The 23,514-nt window shown below is 39.9% G+C and overlaps 1 pseudogene; it reads left to right on the plus strand.

Moving 5' to 3' along the window:
* Positions 1 to 22,887: 22,887 nt before the first annotated feature.
* LOC121455738 lies at positions 22,888 to 23,082 on the plus strand (annotated as a pseudogene).
* The last annotated feature ends 432 nt before the right edge of the window (positions 23,083 to 23,514 follow it).

Below are 23,514 nucleotides of genomic sequence, written 5' to 3' on the forward strand. Positions count from 1 at the left end.
CTGGCCAGAGCTATCTATTGCTCATGAGAGTTTTGATTAAACAGGTCTTTCCCTTCTTTCTGGCTACTATTCTTTTAAGTCATCTCTCTCTCTCTCTCTCTCTCTCTCTCTCTTTCTCTCGTTCATGATCTTTTGAAGAGGCCGCTCACAGTTAGACTTTACGAGAGACTGAATCATTGCAGATGCACATTGTCAAAACTGTATTCTGCTTCTGTAGGTCTACTCTATGCCCTAGAATGATAAGCTTGTTATTACAGCTCCTGGCTTAGGAACCCTGACTGTACTCACCCAAGGAACATTTCTAGCACACATCAAACACTTCTTAAGTTCAATCCATGTTCGCTCCTGCACCTATTAATCAGTTGGAAAGCTCTTATTTTTCCAGTCCAATACTTTTCTATCGTGCTATGGAATAAACACTGTCTACAATCATTCTCTGAAAGATCAAAGGGACACAATGGCTGCTGATGTCCTGAAAAATTCTCTAAGTTTTGCCCAGAATTTAGTGTGATTGGTATCGATGGAATTGATTGATTTTCTATAAATACAACCTAGGTTTGGCCATTTCTTTGCTTGTAGCATAGGACTTGTAAGAGCCAAGACATGCTTTAAAATGTAATATGGTGATACATATTTTATTTATTAATGTAAATATTAATATACCTACCTTTATATTAACAAGGCATTAATACATACATTGTGTGTGTGTGTGTGTGTGTGTGTGTGTGTGTATACACACAGAGGGAGAGAGAGCTTCTTTGACTTACGATAAAATTGTATTCTAAACTAAAAACATCTTAGGACAAATGTTTCATTTCATTTCATTGTTGTTGGAAAACCATCCACAACTAAGCTAATAGTGAAACTGCTGAATAGCTCACATAGTTTATTAAATGCTTGGCTGTCAATTGGAATCACCAGTGTATTAGCACCCACCATAAATGCATGTTAAAAGACAGTATTTATTAAATGTATACCAGCTTGGCCCTATGGTGATGGTGGATAGTACGAGTTCTTGCCATCATCTCAAGGACAATGCATATGGATATATGCATTTTGTAGAAGAAGGGTGATGACTATGGAAATATCTCAGGCCTATGCAAGTTATAAAATTATATGGATCGCCCACTTTCCAACTACGGAGAACTAACTAGTTCTTTATTTTCTGCATTTTGTCTTGAAATTTATGAGAAAAAATTAATTTATACCATATTTAGAATAATAGTATTTTGAGAGTTACTAGTAGATGCATGAAACTGTATCTTCAGCAATCAAGTAGGCAAGGTGTAGAGGCAGGTTTTGACATCAGTTTAAGAGCAGACAAAAAACAAAAGTGGCCAAAGCCGGGTTTGCCAAACACACCAAGCACTGAGTAGTGTGGTCCAGTTGAATGCTGACAACCAGAGACCTTTCCTTCATTTTAAAACACTAATATAGGGAGTCAGTGTGACGTAACACAGCTTGATTTCTGTCTCTGCTTCTATCTGTGAGGTCCAGCACACACAGCCCCGAAGCCATTTGGTCCCCCTTTCACCCACAGTCTACATACAAAGCACACTTGGCATTGCAGATGTGGAACCCAGAGCTCGTGTATGTGCATGCAGCTGCCATCACTCACAGTCCCCTCCAATCAGATTATAACTAATTCCATGAGCATGTTGTGAATATGTGTGGGCATGCATGAGATACTAGAATTAAAATATGGAAAGTAGGATATTATGTCCCTCTCACAAGATTCCTACTGCCCTACAAGGCTGCCATTAAGAATTATTTTGAGGTTGTGAATCTTAGTTAAAATGTACGTGGGGAACTGACACATTAAATTTTCAGGCACATTTCCCCTTTAGAAGGAAGGTAAACATGGAAAATGCTCCATTTGGTAACAGAATTAGTGTGACGAAAACAGTCTCAAAGAGCTAGAAAGGCGATGTGGTACACACACACACACACACACACACACACACACACACACACTTTACCAGTGTATAATATATACTTTATGCTATACTATTTTATTTGGAGACTGTTACTAGGGACAGATTGTTGAAATAGGAGCGGCGGGGCTGCGTCCCCGGCACCAGGCCGCCCCCACGGCTAGCTTTACCCGAAATAATTACACGGAAACTGTATTTTTTAAAACACCGCTTGGCCCATTATATCTAGCCTTTTCTCGGCTAACTCTCGCACCTGAACTAGCCCATTTCTTATAACCTGTGTAGCCCACGAGCTGGCTTACCAGGAATGATCTTAACCTGCATCTGTCTGGAGTGGGAGAATCATGGTGACTCCTGACTCAGCTTCTTTCTCCCAGCATTCTGTTCTGTTTACTCCGCCTACCTATGTTTTAACCTATGAGGGCCAGCCAAGCAGTTTCTTTATTGCTTAACCAATGAAATCAACAGATTGATATATGACACTCCCACATCAACAGATCTTAGAACTTTGCCCATGCAGTACCATTAAACGTCCCCAGACAAGCAACTGTTGTGGGATTTTTGACCATGCAGTGAAACTCTGTTAGTAAAATTAATCTTGGATCGGGGGTAGAACCAGCAACTAGTTTAAAAGAATTAGCCATAGAGAGTATGGAGGACCCAGAAAGACAGATATATAGACACAGGAAGGAGAAAGAAGGGACTTACAGATTCAGTCTTTTGGGTTTAGGACAGCATGGGGATCTCTCTTCTTGCTGCATCTCTGGCTGAAAAGAAAGGCCAGCTGGTTGCTTCTTGGTTTCTCTGATCTACCAAGTTTTCTCCCCAACATCTGACCCCCAGATCTTTATTAGTAAATAGAACCAGTTAGATAAAAACAACATTTGGCTGCCATAGCCACAGCTGAGCTGGTACCAGTAGCATGGAAATTCTGCCAGGCCATGGTCTGAGTAGTTAAAATATCAGTAGCTTCAGTTGGGGCCGCTAAGCAGACATAAAAACAAGCAATTATGGTTATTGTATGAATATACACAATGTATATCTCCATGGCAGTGATTTTTATTTGCAATAAAATCTCACTTGTATCAATTTCAGGATTAACATTGTCAAGTTTATTGCGGGATTAGTATAGCACAGAGGCATAGAGTGCTTATCCTGCCATCTCCTGGTCAATAGGCAGAAGTGCAAGTCCAGAGTTCTTAGATTTCATAGGCATCTTGCTGCTTCCGTTGTTTTAACAATGCGGTCAGGCTCAAACTCAGCTGAGCTAAGAGCAGCTCTGTCACTCTCCACGTGTGTGAAATAAAAGGTAAAATCCTTACTAGATGAGCAGGACACACCTTTGCGAGCAAGGGTTTCCCTGAGTCTTGGCACTGGTGCCGATTCCACCAGTCAGCACGCATTTCCCATCCACGAGTTTTACCGGGAACCATTGTTGTCTCAGCACTCCTACCTTGGTGCTTATGCCCTTCAAATCATGGGTTCCTACGGCAGCTCTTTATTAATTCTGTGACCTTAAATTTATTATCTTCTCTGATCTTTAACATCTTAATCTATACGGTAAAGACTCCACAAGGCACTGAAGAAACATTCAATACAGGAACCCTAGAGAAATTTACAGGAAAATTATTACACATGGAAAAAGACAAAAACAAAAACCACTTAGCTGCTGCTCACTGTCTTAAGAATTTCTACTCGAATCTCTGCACTGCCCAGAATCACATCACTCAGACTCAGGGAACTGGAGACACCCAAGTGTCAACTGAGTTCATATGGCTCTGTTCAAATATCACGGTTAATGTTAGGGCAGTGTCATCACCCAGAGGGGACAATGCAGACATTGACAGCTATGCAAAATAAGCCAAGGAAAAAGAATGATGTTTTACTGATATATGGTTATTTTCTTTTGCAGTAGTAATAGAGTAAAGCAAACATTATGGAAAGAATCTTCTACAAACTTTAGTAGACATGGTAGAAAATATATCAATGGAAATTCCATATTTTTATTTCTTCCCTGATTAGGTATAATTTTCATCCATTTTATTTTATTATTTAATTTTATTTCATGTTTTTAAGGGAAAGAAAGTGAAATGATAAAGGGATTCAAATTCAATTTAAAATTACTCCACTGGTTTACCAGCATTGGCACGGTCTCCCATCAACTGCTTGAGCACAGTATCTGTGAGATTGGAATTTATCGCTGGCTTTCAAAAAGATCAATTTCAACCTTGTGTGCTCCAGCTTTCTTACCGATACTCTGTGGCAACATCAGAAGCCACCTCAGAGTTTAATTGTGAGGATTAACCCGAATGAACATAAATATTACATAACTTATATTATTATATTTTATTTTCCATGCAAAAAAGAGTAAACAAATACTGCAGACAGAAAGGACAGTGCAAAACAAAGGCCTAAAATAATTTCACTTGCTCGTTAGCTCAGCAAATTTATGCAGAATATGATTTCCACAACACAACAAAACCAACTGAGTCTGTGACAGATCAAGGCCTCCTTCAGTAGGGTCACGTCACCTCTGCAGACCTGAAAATTCAGCCCTGCTGTGTGAAGACCCCAGCACATGATTCGTGCAGGTCCTGGGTATTCCTGCCTCCCTCATACAGACTGTGGTGCTCAGGCTGAAGCCCACCCACACTTTTCAGTGTTGCCAAGCGATTTCACCCCACTCTAGCACTTGCTTTTTAGTGGGCCCCTGAGAATACAAGTGAATAGCTTTATAGCATTTAATTTATCTGATTTTCTCCTCTTTGGAGAACAGCACATGAGGTGGAGAATATTCTTCATGAAGCTTGACTAATAGATGCTTTTGGTGTGGTATAACCTATTCACTTACTAAGTGTATTTATCCACAGCAAACAGGGTGATTTTTGTCCCACAGTACCCAACCCCCCTGTTTTGAGAGGCAATGTTCACTTTTAGTTAATGCCAATGAATTAGAAGAGTTCCAAACTCTGTGAAGAGGTGATGTTTATATTTTCATGTTCGCTGAAGGCATTCTGATTAAGGTAGAAATCCACTGACTGCCCTCTTCCTTAGAGAACTGATCTGATATGCTTTACACAGGAGCCTGGAACTTTTGAGTTTCACCCCGGGAGATGCCCATTTTCACACAATGAAGAGCATATCATGGGAATCACTCATCAGAGGACACATACATTCTCTGAAAAGCAGAGATGAAATTTCCTGGAAATTTGTGGATTTCTAATGGAAGCTTCAATTTGTCATGCCTCAAACTGATGTATTTCTTTGATTTACTTTAAGGACGTTTTAATGTCACGCAACCTTCCTTCTCATGAGTATAAGTATTGTCAGCATTCTTATTAGTAGTATACTTCCTTTCAGTGTAGATAGGTTCCTTGCCTGTTTATATGTTCGATTATAAGGTGCATGCCAGCCTTGAGGCCAGGAAAGAGTGTTGGATACCCTGAGACTCGAGTTACAAAGGGTTATGAACTGCCCTGTAAGTGCTGGGAATTGAAACTAGGTCCTCTGGAAGAATATTAACTGTTCTTAACCATTGAGCATCTTTCCAACTCCCATTAGAACATCATTAGAACACTTTTTTTCTTTATTTTTGTGTTGCATGGGTGCTTTTTATATGCAGATTTGATCACGTACCTAGCTTTGGGATTTTGTTGATAGAGGCATTCTCAGTTTTTCATGTCTCCCTGTTTCTTTTGTAATACAGAGATCCCCTCCCCCCCATTTCCTACTCGTTGCTAAAGACCCAGCTACTTCAAAGATCATCAAGGAATGATCTTGAGCATGAGAAAGGCAAACTTCTCTATTTTTAAAGCAGAAAGACCATTGGCTGAACTTTTCTTTTAATTCAAACCTCTCTTTAACATGCACACAGCATTCTAAAAGCTCTACTGTGCTGGGCTCCTACACTCTCTGACACTCCAGCCTTTCCTGGACCATTTGACAATACTCAGCCCGGGCCTTGTCCCTGGGGAACTGCTGAGTAGGAGCAGGTCACTGTCCTCTCTGTGCCTAGACTTGACAGTATGCTTTTCCTCACTGATGATGTACCACTGTGGGTCTGCCATTATTAGGAGAGCTTGAACAATGAACTCTGTCCAATGAACTCTCCTCAAAGCCATTGATAAGACATTATTAGATGACAATTTTAATAACTTTATTTTTTTAAATTTTAATCATATTGGCAACACAATTTTGAGGCTCTAGAACCGAACTGCATATTGTGACCCTGATTTCTTTTCCCTTGAGAATGTCACAGAAATTTAAATTATTCTTTCCAAATGGACTTGTTTTGATGTTAAAGAGCTGGCCTCTACACCGTATTATCAATAGTTTTCTTCATTAATGTGGAAGAAATGTCTTTATACTTCAAGGTAGGCTTGAACTTCAAAATATCTTTCCCACCAGTTCTGAGATGGTTGTGTATACTAGTGTGAGAAGGTTGTTATTAACAATCACTTTCTGAAATACAAGAACATGATGGTAAAATAAGCCTTGCTAAAACCTTTTAATCATGTAATAATGATGGTGTGTTGAGTTGTGTTTCTATGAGCTGGTCATTTTTATTTGCATACATTATCATAATTCATCCTCTTGATAACTTTATGAGAGAGGCATTATTAACACCTCTCCATGGGCCAGAGAAAGGTGACAAAGAGATATTAACTGCTATTATAAATTCCTGTGATTATAAGCCTCTGATTTTGTAATTTGAGAATTTAATTCCAGGTAATAGGACAAACGTCATGACTCCTTTTCCCATACCCCTCTACCATGCTGAATTTATTCATGTCTCCTACTGGCGAATCAGTGCTTGTTGGCCTGAGGAGGATGCTTTAAGTAAGACTATGGACTTTAGGAATTCTCACCCTCTTCTTGGGTGGAGGAAGGCATTCATCCTTACTGACATCTTAGTTAGTTGGAATACAAAGCCCTGGTGTGGCAGTGAATCATGTCCTTACATGACTTTCTAAGAAACAAATGTACAACTGAAAAAGAAGGGGGAGGTGGGAGACCAAGTGACCATAATCTTCAATTACTTAGTTATCAACAATAATGAGAATTCAGACTCCAATTTTTTTAGGAGCTATCAGATGGGTTTACTTCACATTTCTATGAAAGCCCTTCACTGTCTCCTCCTCTGGAGCAGAATATTGGCATAAATTAGACTAACTTTGTCTAGAATTTTGAAATTAATAAATGTATTTGTCTTCAGTTTTAATAAACTTGCTAACTGGCATGTTCCTTGTCTGCAGTGTCCTAAGCAAAACACCGGATTTGTAACCTATGCTACCTCTGTCTTAGCATTTAATGAGGGACAAGGTGTAACTATGCTATGCTCTGAAATATATTTAAACATCTTTTACTTAATCTTGATGTTACTACCATAGATTTAACCCCTGAGGAATACTTGTGCAAATGTCTAGGATGCACATTTGTATGAAGTAGCTTCAAGAAACATCTCAATGGCATAAAAAATAGTGCTTTACATTATAGTATAAGGTCAGCAGCCACCACTTTGGACATATATTTTCAGAGTCAATTGTGTCCGACAGTGAAAAAACACCAATGGCTTCTGCTTCAGAATCTAAAGATAACCTGGGGCAGTTTGGAGACAGCTCTCATTTCTAAAAGTAACAGAACACAGAATGAGAAGAAGGGTCTTCTTGCTGTAGATCCCATTGCTAACAGCCTGCTGTCTATCAGGGTGATGTGTGGTCAGAGACAGACCTTCAGCTCTGCTTGATATTTACAGAAAATAGAATCCTCCTAACACATTGCAGGAACCAGTTGTTCTGTTCCCTGATAACAAAAGAGATTTGTGGTTGAGCAGAGAGACATGACAGAGGAAAGCCCTTAGTTCTGTGGCCTTAGAGAAATCTCACTCTAAGCTGCAGTGTTCTGTCTTTAAAATGTAGAGCTTTGAAGTAGAACAGAGCCTTTACTCCCAACAGTGGACTCCTTAAAGTACACGTGAACAGACCCAAACACGCTAAAGCAACAAGACACAAGTCAGACGTAACTGCAGTGCAGCCCCATCCCTACTTGAAGGACATCAGCTAGCATCTTTGAGCACATTCACAGAAGATACTCAGATGACCTTCAGTTTGTGTCTGAGTGGAGTCATTTACTGTTGACAACTCTGTGTCTGTCCCCTACTGCCACGAAGTTCATGTGATCTTTTGTGGCTGTCTCCTTTTCTCTGTCATGAACTTAATGTGAACTCTATTTTCAAATTTTCTTGTTCACACTTTGCTTCCTGTTCAATGATCCACTCACTTGGCACACGCCCTTGGCAACAAGCACTTACTTAAGACATTCATAGGTTGAAAAAGATAAAGTTTGCATGTTCATTTTTAAGCATGGCTGCACACAGTTCAGGAATCATATATGCAAATTAACAAGGGCACTGGGGCTCTAAATCTGCTGAGAGGGCTGGTCACTATAGGAACCTGCAGACAGTGGTTTTTAGGAACTGGAATAACTGGGCTTTTTTTCATTTAGTGGTTTTCAAAATGTTTTCTACAGTATAGATTATCTCCTGATGTGATGTTTTCTATAATTTTTTGAATGTTTATAAATTTTAAAGATTAATAATGGATGATGAAAGCAATGAACAAATAGAAAATGAAGTCAAACAAATTTTGAAATCTATCTACCCATGAATTGAAAACAACCTATCTTAGCTATTCACTGCCACCTGTATTCATGCTCATGGCTCTGATTTGATATTATGATTTACACAGTGTACATGCAATTACATCGTAAACAGAAACCCAAGTAGCTAAATATATGCTTTTGAGCTAAACCACAATCTGCGTGTTTAATTACCTCTAATTTTCATAATGTTCACAGACAACACAGAACCAGCCACACACCAACAGTAGAGTGCTCTTGAGAACAGGGGCCCAGATACCAAGTCACAGTCACTGCCCCCATTCCTTTCTCTCTGCCTACCATCCTTTGTTTTAGATGACAAGAGTCATACACTGGATGCCATCCAACTGATATGCATTTCAGATTTACCTTATTTTCCTATGTCAGTACATAAGAATTTTATGAAAATGTTGTCACAGGTGATAATAATTTCATGAGTTACTTACTTTCTTTCATGAATACCCTAAACTCTTCTCATGAATGAGTTCAGTTTTTACAACTTTGTTTGGTGGGTTCTATTTGCAACATAAAAAAGTCTGTCCATGAAGATAAACCACTGTCTAAAGTCTTCCTGTTACCACATGCTCTATGATGTTGAGACTGAAGATAAAACACCCTTCGTCTTGCTGTCATTGGAAAGCAAATATTACAACTGAAACTTCTGAATTGGTGTAATTTATTCTCTCCTAATTCACATTTGGAACTTTATGGAACTAAATGATGGCTAGTATATAATAAATATATGCTAGTCTTGGTGAAAGATATACAGCTATAACTAATCTATTTTATTGGTGAAATGGCACAGGTGCTGAGTGACTGACAGAAAACTCATTTTGTGAAAATAAAAACATCACAGAAAATACTAAAATAATGATTTTTCATATGTTTTCTGTTTATATAACAAACTTATGTTCATGTTTTCTGTTTATATAAACCTCCAATGGAAGAAATCATACTTTTAAATACTACCTGTCTTGTGGGATTACTTCAATAATTGATCCCCAGCTATTAAAGAAACTTTTAACAATTCTTCTAACATTTACTCAGAAACACTTTCACAAATGTTGTCACCAATCACACATGAGGAAATGTCATTTCACAGCTCAGCAATCCCAGGTACCGTTTGCTTCCAAATTGGAAGGTTAAGTTTATCCTTTCAATTGCACGGGTTTTGTTTTGGTACAGTTTCACAGTCCACACATAAAGGTTTGAACTCTCACTGCCACTGCTCACAGAGAAAATGTGATCTACAAAGACACCCCCGCCAAAAAAAGGTGCTTTAAAAATTGCTACTGGAAATAGGTTCTTAGGGCCTCAGGAGCAAATACATTCTCTTTCACACACTCCCATTAAAAACACTCTGTGATCCATTTGAGCAAAAGGTTACAAATCCTTAGAAGTGTGTGCATCAGAGTCCCTGTGTGCAGGACTTGGGTGGGGAAACTCATAGTCCCTCACACCATTTCACTGTAGTTAAAGTGAGACTCCTTCCTACACCAAACACATTTCCTGAAAAGTGTCTGTGTGTCCTCTCTTCCTATGGCATATACAACAACTTCATGCTGAGGTTGGAATGATGCACAGAAGATGTGGGGGCCTTGGGCATTCACAGCGTACATTGCTGGAAATAGGTTCCCACGGAAGCACGGGGTACAGCTGCTGATCAGGGCCCAGTGGAGACCTCACAGGTGACTCCTACTGGGATGACAATAAGGGACCATCTGCTCAAAGTTGAACCATGGAGAACCATCAGAAGTTGGTAGACCTTCACTCCTCCCCTGCTACACCTTGCTCCTCAAGTCACTTGAAAGTTCACATTCCAAAGGCATCAGGAGCATGAGCACAGCATCAAAGAAGCGAGGTTCAACAGGTAATGCCCAAGCCTCCTCCAGTACACAGTGATCCTTTTCAGGAAGAACTTTCAAAGAATTGACCTCCCACCATCCTTTCAGTCCCCACATTTCCTGTTTCTGAAGTGTAGGTAATGCCTTGGAATAGCAATTCAATCATCATGCAGAATGAAACTGTTTGAACAGTACAGCCATTCTCTTCCAAAGCTCTTTAACCTTCCCATGCATTTGTGTTCTTAGACCACATGCATTCATGCACACATAAAGTGGATCTCTGTATTAGCTACATTTTCAAACCATTAGCCTGACTGTACCCTTGAATTACTATGTGCTTTCTAAACAACAGAGACACTAAGCCAGGAAATTAAGGCCTTCCTTCCTTCCTTCCTTCCTTCCTTCCTTCCTTCCTTCCTCCTTTTTTTAAAGCTCTATGGGGGCTCACTGGGAAAAGAGTGAAAAATGCTTGTCATAATGGAGGTGAACATTCATGTTTCTTTCAGAACAAATGAACAAGTCTAAGCCTAAAGTGTTTATATTGTTCATGCTGATAGAATTATAGGATGTCTGTTTGATGTATATGGGGTCTCTGATTGTAATGACAAGGGGGAGAGCAAACAGAACAGACAACTACCAGTCCTTCCTATTTAGAAGGCAGAATTATCTGAGAATAGCCACTAGAACACTACTATGACAGCTATCAAGCACCTTTCTTCTTCCAACTATAGCATCTGTTTCAAAAAAGTCTTTCTTTCCCTTCCAGAGAGGTGAACACCAGGCCTACAGCAGTCAAAGCAGGCAGTTCTGAGGAACTCCACTGGGAGAGACACACGACAGGGCAAATGTTCTTCCACATTAGAGTTTCAGCTCCACATTCCCCAAAGTGAGAAGGAACTTTAGAATCAACAAGTGTCGCTTGTCACCCTCTGGATTTAGCCCACATAGTGTAAGCATGTGAGATGCAACTGCTTCATATAGAGAACACTAAGAAAATTAACAGAAAATCCTGTCACCAGTGACCATGGTTGAGCCATGCCCTGTTGCTCTACAGTACAGCAGGCCCATCATGACGACTGTGACTGTCTTCACAAAGCTTTGCAGTCTGGGTTTTAACCTTTATGCTTGCCCTGTGACAGTAAGAACTCCTGAATACTGGAAGGAGAATGGAATTCTGTGAGAGTCCGTTAAAGTCCATTCCCTTCTGGCAAGTGACACACTGACGGTGTCACACTGACACACTGACAGTGTCACTCACACACATTTCAAATCTGTGAACCGTTAGAAGGTAACCTGGGGATCTCTTTCTTTCTTTCTTTCTTTCTTTCTTTCTTTCTTTCTTTCTTATTTTATTTTATTTTTGTCCATATTGGGTTTCATGATGATGAGGATGACCGGCCAGGTCTCTTCCTCAAGAGGTCACCAGATCTCATTACAGATGGTTGTGAACCACCATTTGTTTCCTGGGAATTGAACCTAGGACCTTTGGAAGAGCAGGCAGTGCTCTTAACTGCTGAGCTGTCACTTTAGAGTACAATGCCCTTGCTTTAAGAAGACAATACCAAAATAAACACATCAGTTACATCAGTCCCTTAGGGGATAGAGTGCAACAAAACGTCCCAGAGCAATTATGTAAATGGGTTGCTATTTATGGCAATTCGCTTTTCAAGGCCATTTTGTATTTTTTGTAAAATTCAAATGCCAACACTGGAGAATGCTTTTTTTTATAATTTCTAATCAGAATAACTTAATATTTTGTAATAAATGTGTTGACCTTCAGTCTTAATGATATTTATGAAATTAACACTTTCATAGATAGGAAAGTGATGGCTCTTGCTTTATGGAACTAGAAATGCTTTGGGTGGAGACAATAGAGCTCGTGTACTTCAATGGCAGCTGCTATAAAAAGCAAAAGGACTATGGGATCTCAAGAGATGCTACTGTCCTGCATGCCACTGTAGGTTGGCTTTCCCTTGTTCCATCATTTACTGTTTAATGAGTATATTGATGGCTTCTGCTTTAGTATAGACTTTAGAAACGTGCCCTCTTCAAAATAACACACAAATAATGATTAAAGCAGAAGGTGGGAGGAAATGAATGTCCTCGAAGACAAACATTATCGGTCTGTTGGCACTCAGCAGTATTCATTATTCAGAGAAGTCTTTCTTTTTCTTTTTTAGGATGAAACAAAATTTCAGGGATTTATTATCTTGTATATGATCATATAATTTCTTTAGCACTAAGTAGTTTATGTAGAAATAAACACTAGTGCACACTCCAAGAGAAGGTTTAATCATAGACTAAATTACAAAAATAATGAAATCAGAATGTCTACCATGGATTCAATACTTCTCAGTGAATAAGGAAGGCAATTTACAACCTCCTCAATGGAATTTTTTTTAAAAAAAAAAGTGAAAGAGAAAGATTGGATTTAAAATTCAAAGACAATGTTTCAGTCAACATTGATTTTTCTCTCCCCTCCAAGGATATTTCAACTATCACTCAAAAGTTCAGTGGCACATTTTTTAGTACATCCTTAAGGCAATATATTTAGAGTAATTTAACATTTGACTTGATGTTAGTTATTTTAAAACATCACCTCAATATAGATGTTCAAAATAATGCCCTCATAGCCTTTTTAAAATGAATTCAGATGTTTGATAGAAATAATGATGGCTTTATTACAGCAGGGCTCATTAGCACCACCAGTGAAGGTCTACCGAGTTTCCAGCTAAAGCACTTATTTCTTAAGAGCTCACCAGGAAAGGTTACAGTCTAGTCGTGCATAAAACAGCAGTCTTATCATGGGTTGCTGGTGCTTTTTTTTTTTTTGTACTACATTATCAAAAATAAAAGGGGAAACAGTGGATATCTTTTCTTTCTTTCTTTCTTTCTTTCTTTCTTTCTTTCTTTCTTTCTTTCTTAAAGCCAGTATATTATCAGTTGAAAAGACAGTCCTTTAGAAGAAATAAAACTAACGTTTGATTTTACTCTTGTAAAGCCACTTAGTTCTGGACAAACTCAGTTTCTGGAGCTAAGTGGAGTAGTTTCTGCATGGAAAAGAAAGGTAAGTTATGCTGCCTGAAGAAACATGTACACGAAACAGAAGCATGGATTCTTCATCTCACTTTAAAGAGCGTGTAAGCCTGCTTCACCCCTTCCATCTGAACCTTGTACGGTTGTGTGTCTCTCCTTTAGTTTTGGTGAGTTACACAATCAGATAGTGTCTCCATTCATGCGGATTTCGAAGAACCCACACCCTGTGTGTATTTTTTTTTTTTATTTCAGAGGCCAAAGGAAAGGGTTGCTGCCAGTAGGCTGATCAAGGCATGCAGAATAAATTCAGTCCTGGGCACTGAAACAGGCCACCCTTGTGCTGTGCTTATGGGAGAAGAAAGTAAACCCATCGCCTACGTTGAGATTACATCCCAGCAGCAGTCACAAAGCGTTTGAAATCTCCACTAAAGATAGGTCCTTTGAACTGGGCCTGAAATTCTCATCCGCGGCCAGTGATGGAGCACAGTGCCCCATTGTTCCCAACTAGGTTCTTCTCTGCCTTGGTCTACTGTCTTCTAACTTTAAACACAGCCAAAGGAAGTCACCTGCCACCAAGCCCACTCAAGACTTCAGCCAGGCCAAAGGACTTAGCACCTTCTGCTTTCTCTGGTTTCCTGAACCTTAGAATTCCCTCCACTGGGAGGGCGGGGCGGGGGGGGGGGACGCGCAGGGAAGAGGCGCGGGGGGGGGGGGGGGGGGGGGGCGGTAGGCGGAGTTCCTTAATTGCTAGCAGGGGTTTCACGTAAACAGGCACCTAAGACTGTTCCTGACTACAGAGATGGGGGAGCGGGGAGGATTTCTTTTTTCTCTGAAGGGAAGCTCTTTTTTTTTTTTTTTTTGGCTCTTGATCCCTGAAGGCAGGCAATCCTGAAACTTTCTCCAGGGGGCTGGGGAAATAATAGAAAGGCTCTGCTCTCTCCAAGGATTTTGATCCTTAATCACTCAGATAGCGTCTTGTTTAGGTGGGAGGTGTGTCTCTCCTGTTGAGTGCAGCCTGCTGACTTGGGACCTCTGGCTTCTGGACTCACCTGGTGCTGAAAACCAAGGAGTACAGGCAGCAGGGAAGCAAGTAGTGTTCAGCTTTGAATTTCATGGTGCCGCCCTCCGGGATGCCCCTTCACTCTGCCTCTACTCTTTTGCCTTCTCTGGTCAGGTTGGTGGCTGCTCACTGACCTTCTCTTGTCCCAGGAATCCCTCTCTAGAGATTCGCCCACCCTGCCTCCTCCATCAGTCACCACCCACCCTCCTACACACATAAACACTTTGTGAAGGCAAGGCCAGGTTGGTCCAGCTCTGTGGTCAGTCAGGGTGCAGAGAGCGACCATAGCCTGTGGAGGAGGAAAGGGCCCGCTGCCATGCTAGCAAGCTGCACTTGGTCACTCCCTTGCGTACTGAAGCAGATCTCCTCTTCCCCGCTCCCACTGAAGACAGGAGAGAAAGGCCATGGCTAGGATCAACAGATGTCTCTCACCAGCTTGCAAGGCTTTTGCAGAGATGTTGCTTGGAGAGTAAGCTTAAAGTCCTGCGCTGATTAGATGCGTAATGGCTTGCCTGCTGCGGGCGGAGAGTAGCAGCAGCCAGTGCAGACCAGAAGCCAGCTCCTACCCACGTGAAGTTAGCAGGTCTTTATCATGGAAAGGGGCCTGGACTAACAGGAAACCCGCGACTTGCGGTTCTGGTGCTTCCGGGTCATCTCTTTTCTAGTCTTTGTGCCTCTTGGTTGCTTCATGGTATGCATGCTGCCTGAGTTGATGCACCTTCAAAGATTCTTTTCCTGTGAGCAAACTCCTCAGCAAGACCACAAAGACAGTTGTTACTAACTCAATGATGGGACAGAGGACTCTAGATGCCACTGTGTTTCGTGAAGTTTCTAAATGCTGTAGTCCAAGCATCCAATGTTTAAAAAGCTTTATTTAGAAATTTTCGTCAGAAAAGGGAAACAGCACAACTTTAAAGCAATCTACAATTTCGAAAAATCAGTTTTAAAAGAAAGGCGACTTCACCTACAGCAGAGATTTGAAACTCCAGGATCTTATCCCCCACCCTGTGTGTGTAAGCATATGTGTGTGTGTGTGTGTGTGTGTGTGTGTTATAAGAAAGTGGACATGACTTTCCTCCCAAGAATCAGTGTTCTAGAGTAGATACTACAATTTTCCCACCAAAATGTGAGGAAAACAGGGATCACCAGTTTCTTGACAGGATTTTTGTTTCCTAACACAGAACTAGTTTTCCTAAGACAACTTTGCTGCTGCTGTGAATGTCACACCTGAAATTGGTATATGCTAAAGAACCAGGCACATGCAAGTCTCAGAGGATGAAGGGCAGCAGATGCTGTCCAGAGGGCTCATTTGATGACCCATGTTCTCTCCATGAAAGCCATCTAGAAGGAAAATTCCAAAGAATAATCTGCTAGAAACTCAGTATTGAAGGTGAGTTTGAAGATAAAATACTACACTTATCAAATTCTAAATAGGGTGGAAAAGCAATTCATTAATCTTCAAATTACAGTTTTCTTCCAATCTTCATACTGATGAGTCTAACTTTAAAGGCACACATACTGAAGGCCTTTGTTGTTAAAATCTTGTCATTAAAAAGGCATATTAGTGTGTTCAGCAGATACCACCCCTTGGGCGGTAGTAACATCTATATAGTTAGTTATATAGTTATGATTATAGTCAGACACAAACTAATGCCCTGCTGGGTTGTCTTTTAGAAGGGAAAAGAAAAACAGAACAGAAGCAGCACAATGATAATCTCGAGCTAGGATTTCAGGGGGAAGGAGACCCAGGGACTCTTTCTTTGTTCTGCTATGTACCCTATGTAATACTCAATTTTTCAACAATCCTCCTGTCCCAGCCTCTTGAATATTGCCATGCTTATTTTTAAAGGTGACTATCTAAGTTGTATCTAAGTGCAATAATAACAAAAATGTTTATAACAAGAAATAACACTCATTTAAAGGATGCCACTCTGCTTATTAAACACCACGTTTGCATTCAATATTTTAATGTCTTCACCCCATGAACCCAGCGTGGTCGTTCCCACTGTTTGCCTCTTCCCCAGGCGTCTGATTAAGAGTGGTCAATCCCTGACACGAGTCACCAGTCATTTCCACAAAGCAGTGGCTGTTCAAATTGTTTTGACATCACTCCATGGCTTATACACTCTTAAGGGATAATATTTCTTGATACTATAATGTAAGTCCACAAAATGAGTTTCATCACTTGACTACCAGATATGCAACCTTAAACTATAATGGAAAAACTCCAGATTATCCACTAAGTGAAGAGTTTGAGTAGTACTTAGACTGGGCCTCCAATCTCTGCTGTACTCTGTATGGGACACCTATAAAAGCCTTTAAAGGGCATTAGAGCATCAAGGAACACTTAGCTGAAGGTGATCCTGCGTGAGATTTAGGAAACTCTTGCAGGATTAGAGGTTTAAGAATCTTTGTTCAAATGTAGACACCTCTTAGAAGATTCCTCCCCGCTTCCTTGGAAAGTCATAGGAGCATGAACTTCAGTTGCAATAACAGTATGTCCAAAATTCAAAGAAAAACTTCTGCCCTAACCTTGATTTTCTGGCGTTAGAGTGCCAGTGTGAATCCACTCGTCACTGCCCTACCTTATCTCTTCCTCTCCCCACTTTGGTAAATCCCATTCTTCACATTTCAGACTGACCGGTACAGTTCAGTCTCATGTGACTTTTTCTTCTCACGTTTGTGCTTCAGCATCCGTTCATTCAGGACATGGCTGGCGCCAGTGCTTCCTTCCTTCTGTTTGCTTTGCAGTGCTGCACTGAATGGACACCGAATGGACATGCGGTTTGCTAACTCAGAAATTAGCAAACATGAAGCCTTTAAACCTGTTATGAATCATCTTACCAAGATAAATGTAAAAGATTTTCCTCGTAAACAATGATTTTTAAAAATTATATTGCATTTATAGCTGAGTGATCTGGAAATCCTATATTTAATATTTTGATAAAGTGCCAAACTGCCTTCCAAAATACCAAAAATAATGTGAAGATGCCAATTTCTCTACTTCTCTCTTGTTATTATAGATGCCCTATGTGGAGTCCCATAGTACCATGGTGTGCCATGATGACACTGTTAAGCATGTTTCCATTTGTTTAATGGCAATAAACACACATGTTTGGAGATGTAATTATTTATAATTATACTATTGTAGATGTCTTTATTTATAATTATTTTGAGATTTAAGAGTTCTGTATTAGCTTTGAGTTCAGTCTGTTCACAAATGTCTCCCAATGAGTTGGTGTCTTTACACCTTCCTGACAATTCCATTTGGAGAACAGAGGTTTCTCTGTACTTTTCCCCCCTTTTCTCTCACTTATCATATAGTCAGGATGACCTTGAACTTCTGACTCTGCCTCTACCTCCCAAGTGCTGTGATTATAGATCGTTCTGTGCCTCCGTACTTTGCTATGTTCATAAATTTAATGGGGGTCCAGCGTTTTTCTTATTCTCTGCTACCTATGCCTTTAGAATTATGTACATATGGCATATAATGTATTATATATATATATATATGTTTTACAAAATGTAATAAACCATATATGTATTTTTCCTCAGTATTATGATGTTTAAGCTCCGAAAAGTAGGCTCATCTAGGTGTAATGTCCTGGATCTTTAGTTGCAGCTCAAGAGACTTAGGTAGCGGGATTATAAAATAAAGAACTATGTGGGAAATTTAGCAGGACTTTGTCTCTGAACAAAGTACAAAGGGCTAGGGATGCAGCTTAGTTGTAGAGTGCTGACCTGGCATGTGTGAGGCCCAGTTTTCATTCAGCACCGTATACTTTACCCCTAACCCATTTAGAGTCAACTTTTATAGGTTTATGGGAGTGGCCAAGTTCATTCCATGGTACATGGTTATCAGTGAGCCAACATTCATTCCTTGAAAGTGTTACTACTCCTTTTCCAGTTTCATTGTTACTATTAGTGATCCAACATTCATTTGTTGAAAGGGTTACTCTGTTTCCAGTTTCATTGTTGTATTATTTCTTCTCTCTCACAATACTAACTTTATTTTCCTTACATTTTGGATGGAATGGATGTTATGCTGCCATATCATAAACTACAATAACCTCTAACATTTCAGTTTTGACCTCCTCGTTTAAATTCTATGGTTTTACTCCTGAGTCTGATTTGCTACTTTTTATGGTTGTTTTGCACAATATGACTGTGGATCTGAACTTTATCTTCAGTTTAGAGATCTTCACCTGATATCATAAATGTATTTCCTGTGCCCACCTTAAGCCAAATTCAATCAAATGGAAATCTTTCATGACCCTTCCTCTGTCACTGAATATTTTCAAATATTTCCTTAACTCAGTCTCCCAAGTTCTAAACCTGAGATTCAAGCCTTCCTTCGGCCTCTGTCTCTAATTATTCAGCTTTTATACATATTCATTCATGCTACTCATCTAGTCAGTAGAGCTCTGCCCCTGGGTTCTCCATCTCTCCATTCACAAATAAGCCTCTGGTCTTCAAGGAGATTCACTTAAGTGTATTACTCTGGCTGAAGCTCACTCAGCTGAAGACATCTGAATAGTTATTAGGCCTCTCAAACCCTGCTCAAATATCGGATGCCATGTATATAACTTTTGTCTCCAGTTGCGGTTTCATGTTGTTTCATCCTAAACATTTTCCCCAGTACATCTGTAGACTTCCTCATGGGTAATCTTTCTCTCTCTCTCTCTCTCTCTCTCTCTCTCTCTCTCTCTCTCTCTCAATAACTGAGAAACAAAGATAATTATGTCCCTTCAAGACCATAGTTTCTCTCTAGAGTCTGCCCTTTTACCCACTGACTAGTGAGATGTCCCTCTTAAAAGCCCATAACACATGAAACTTTGACTTAATATTGTATTTACACCACATATTCCTGATCATCACCAAACTATAAAAATGTTAAAATATACATAAGAAAATTTTTAATTGTTGTGAGGGTTAAGAAGGGGGATGGCATTATATAAAATTATAAGTTATATAAGTTTCTGTAAGCCAGTTATTAATTTTCTACAGATTGATAAGTTAATATGGGAAATGAGCACCATAGAAAATAAATAAAAATATTTATATGTTTTCCTGGTAAGTTGTTTCCTATTTTTGGTCTCCCTGTTTTATCACTTCTAATTAAAACTAATGAAAAGAAAGCTTTTCTAATGAGACCAATTATCCATTTGGAGAAAAAAATTCCCAAGTTGTCTTGAAAAAAGAAAGAAAGTTACGGAGCCAAACAAATCCTTGCTATTTGTATGCAAAACAGTAAAATTGCAAATAAAAATAAATTAAGAACATTGTAAAAGTGCCAAGTCCAGTGCCTTCAAGTTGGTCCCTGAATGGCCTTACTCTGTTTAATTTCATCCTCTTTAGTCTTTCTATTTCACATGAATGATGCAGGAGCTCTTGATTGACAGCATATGAAAGGAGACCTCTGTTGACCTGTGCGTGTGTCCCTAGGTCCTTGCTTTACTAGTGGCACCACAGGCAAATTAGTCTGTGACCAAGTTCATGCATTTGAAAATACAGGCAACCATAATTAATGCTAGCAGTTTTTATGGGGCAGAGGCTAGTGATGGGGTCTTTATTTGTAGACTAAGCTAAACTTTAACTCCTGGCGAAGCTCTTACCTCAGCCTCCCAAGTGCTAAAATTACAAGTGTGGGCCACATTCCTACTCCAAATAATTGACATTACATATACAATATGGAAACCATTTGTCCAAATACAAGGCTTGTGCTATAAATTTAAACCTGCTTTGGGCCAACAGTCTGACATAGAATCCTTCAGGGCACACCAAACCAATGAGACTTCATTGTGGAAATGTTTCGAATGATCATAGCAATACCGTACTACATGAAACTTTTTTGCTAAAAGCTTTTTGAGCCCATTGGTAGTTATTTCCAAGTACTGACATGTCTTTAACATGTTGCTTAAGAAATCTGTCCACTTTTGAGTAATTAAATGATTCCTACTTTTGTAAATCAGCAAATATCTCTTGTTTCATAGAAATAAGTATGATGTGGGATTCCCCTCTGTATGCTGTGATTACCATTGATTAATAAAAAAAAACTGCTTTGGGCCTATAGCAGGGCAGAACAGACGTAGGTGGGGAAAACTAAACTGAATGCTGGGAGAAGGAAGGTGGAGTCAGAGAGACACCATGTAGCCTCAGCTGGGGACAGAAGCACCGGAACCTTGCCAGTAGGCCACGGGCCTCATGGTAAAACATAAAGTAATGAAAATAGGTTAATTCTAGATATAAGGGCTAGCTACCAATATGCTTAAGTGATTGGTCAAGCAGTGATTTAATAATATAGTTTTTGAGTGATTATTTTGAGTCTGAGCTGCTGGGAACAAACAAGCAGCCTCCTACAACATAAGGATATTTTCTTTTGCATGTGTATGTTTGTTTGTGTTGATGAACATTATAGCATACAATTTATACCTTACTTCCCATGATGAATCAAACAAAACAAAACAACAAAAGAAACCATTAAGGCTTAGCCTTGTCTTGACACTGGTCATATAATTTGTCAGCCTCTTAGCCATATTGATATTTAACTTGAAATAAAATTAATGATAAGATTTTTGCTTCTAGGCCTGAAGGAATAATTAATTTTGGATTTTTCTCAATTTCTCTACACAATTGAAAAAAATGAGGAAAAATGAACTGACAATTTGTGATCTCCAGGAAACTATAATGATGACATCATAGAAAATTTCTACCCAATTCTTAGTGAAGCCTTATAGTCACCATGACTTAAGAAGGGAGAGGAAAACAGAATATCTCACCAACTAGCTGAAAGTCAGATCAGGATCTGTGGAGTGCATACAGTAGGGGGAAAGATGACTACAGAAAACAAACTTCACAGAAAATACCCGAAGGCCTGCCTGGAACTCACTGTTGTTCTTGGCCAAAGAACATACTGTGTGAGCAGAGGGCTGGGTCCTGCAGGCTTCACTAGGCTAGCCAGCAGCAAGCCTGAGACAGAGTCAGACTAGCAGAGTTTGCACAACACCAGGAACTAAACTGAAATTCTCCCCCAGCCATAGAGACGTCTAAGAACTGGTGTGAACACTTAAAATGTTGAGATAAAACACTGGAAAGACTGTTTTAGAACAAAAACAGGCAAACAAACAAAAAAACATTCTTAGTGTAAGGGAGTGATCAAGGAGCTAAGGAAATAACTGATTGAAGAGTCATAGAAACAATGTGAAAGGAAAGAAGAGGTAAGTCTAACAATAAATAACAACGAGACTCACCTACAGAAGAAATTCAGCCTTCCCTGGAGAAAGCTGTCAGGGTGCAGGATGCCTATGTTGTGTCCAGTCAGTGTCAAACATGCAGTGAACTGTGGGAGACAAGGAGGGAATGGGATGAACTCTAAGGACAAAGAGAATAACAGTGAACAAAATCCAAAGCCCTAGACTTGGAATGAGCAGAGTTAGAAAACGGTGCAGGTAACACTGCTGTGACAAAACACAAACACTTTAGAACCAGAATAGAAAACAAGTGAAAATCACAGTGTATGTTAACAGTGAAGAATGAATGGTGAGGGATCCGGGCAAATATACCTGAAAAGGCTTATTCAAATGAAAGTGGATGTTTTAAAAAGGTTTGTAGAGACAGGGATATTCTTTTTTGGGGGTGGGGGGGAGCCCTGGATCTCCTAAAACTAGCTCTGTACAGCAGGGTTGCCTTGCTAAGATCCGCCTGCCTTTGCCTCCCAGGTGGTGAGATTGAAGGCTAGCACCTCCACTGCCTCCAGGTGGTGAGATTGAAGGCTAGCACCTCCACTGTCTCCAGGTGGTGAGATTGAAGGCTAGCACCTCCACTGCCTCCAGGTGGTGAGATTGAAGGCTAGCACCTCCACTGTCTCCAGGTGGTGAGATTGAAGGCTAACACCTCCACTGCCTCCAGGTGGTGAGATTGAAGGCTAACACCTCCACTGTCTCCAGGTGGTGAGATTGAAGGCTAACACCTCCACTGCCTCCAGGTGGTGAGATTGAAGGCTAACACCTCCACTGCCTCCAGGTGGTGAGATTGAAGGCTAGCACCTCCACTGCCTCCAGGTGGTGAGATTGAAGGCTAACACCTCCACTGCCTCACGAAAGCGGAAGTTATTGAAGTGTGAACTTAACTGATGAAACATGTCAAGTAGTCTGATAAACACACACTTGGAGATCTAAAAGACTAAGGGAAGCTATTACAATACAGAAATCATATGAGAAATTCTGAACAACATATCGATACATGTAAAATGTAGCTTTGCTGTTTGGACAAGATTTTCAAAACCTGAGCAGAGTTTATTCCATATAGAGCCACATTAAAACTTCCAAAATGATGGAAATTAAATTGTATCTACAGGATGTAGGGCTGGGAAGGTGGCAAAAAGAAACCTGTGAAACAGGCCAAGAAGCAGGCCAAGGAAATAGACAAGGAAGATAAAGCTATCAAGCAGAAACAAAGAGAGGAGCAGAAGAAACTCAGGAGCTAAAAGCCAAGGCCGCTGGGAAGGGACCCCCTGGCCACAGGTGGAGTTAAGAAATCTGGCAAAAAGTAAGCTGTTCCTCATATCTGAGATGATGGTTACCCTCTTCCATTCCTATTTAAACATCTGGATTCCATGGCATAAAATCTTTGCCATCTACAGCAAAGTGTTATCCTGGAGCTTGTTAAACATCTAGATTCCCTGCCATAACATCTTTGCCACCTATAGTTAGAATGAAGTGTTATCGTGGGGTCTGATGTACATTATAATAAACTTTTGTAAAAAAATAATAAAATTAATAATACAATGAAAAAATAAATTGTATCTACAGACCCCAGATGATGAGCCCTTCCACATTCATAGCAAATTAGCTGACAATGGCAAATAATGTTCCGAGGAGAGAGAAAATATTTGTAAAATGTTGAAGTGTTGTTAGTCCAGAAATTTATGCTGAACAGAATATCTCTCCAAAGCGAGGAAAAACAAATTGGCTGACAATGACAA

The sequence above is a fragment of the Microtus oregoni genome, unplaced genomic scaffold (genome assembly GCF_018167655.1).
Source record: "Microtus oregoni isolate MIOR12 unplaced genomic scaffold, Mior012 000000F_ref0000247, whole genome shotgun sequence".
Classification (NCBI taxonomy): domain Eukaryota; kingdom Metazoa; phylum Chordata; class Mammalia; order Rodentia; family Cricetidae; genus Microtus; species Microtus oregoni.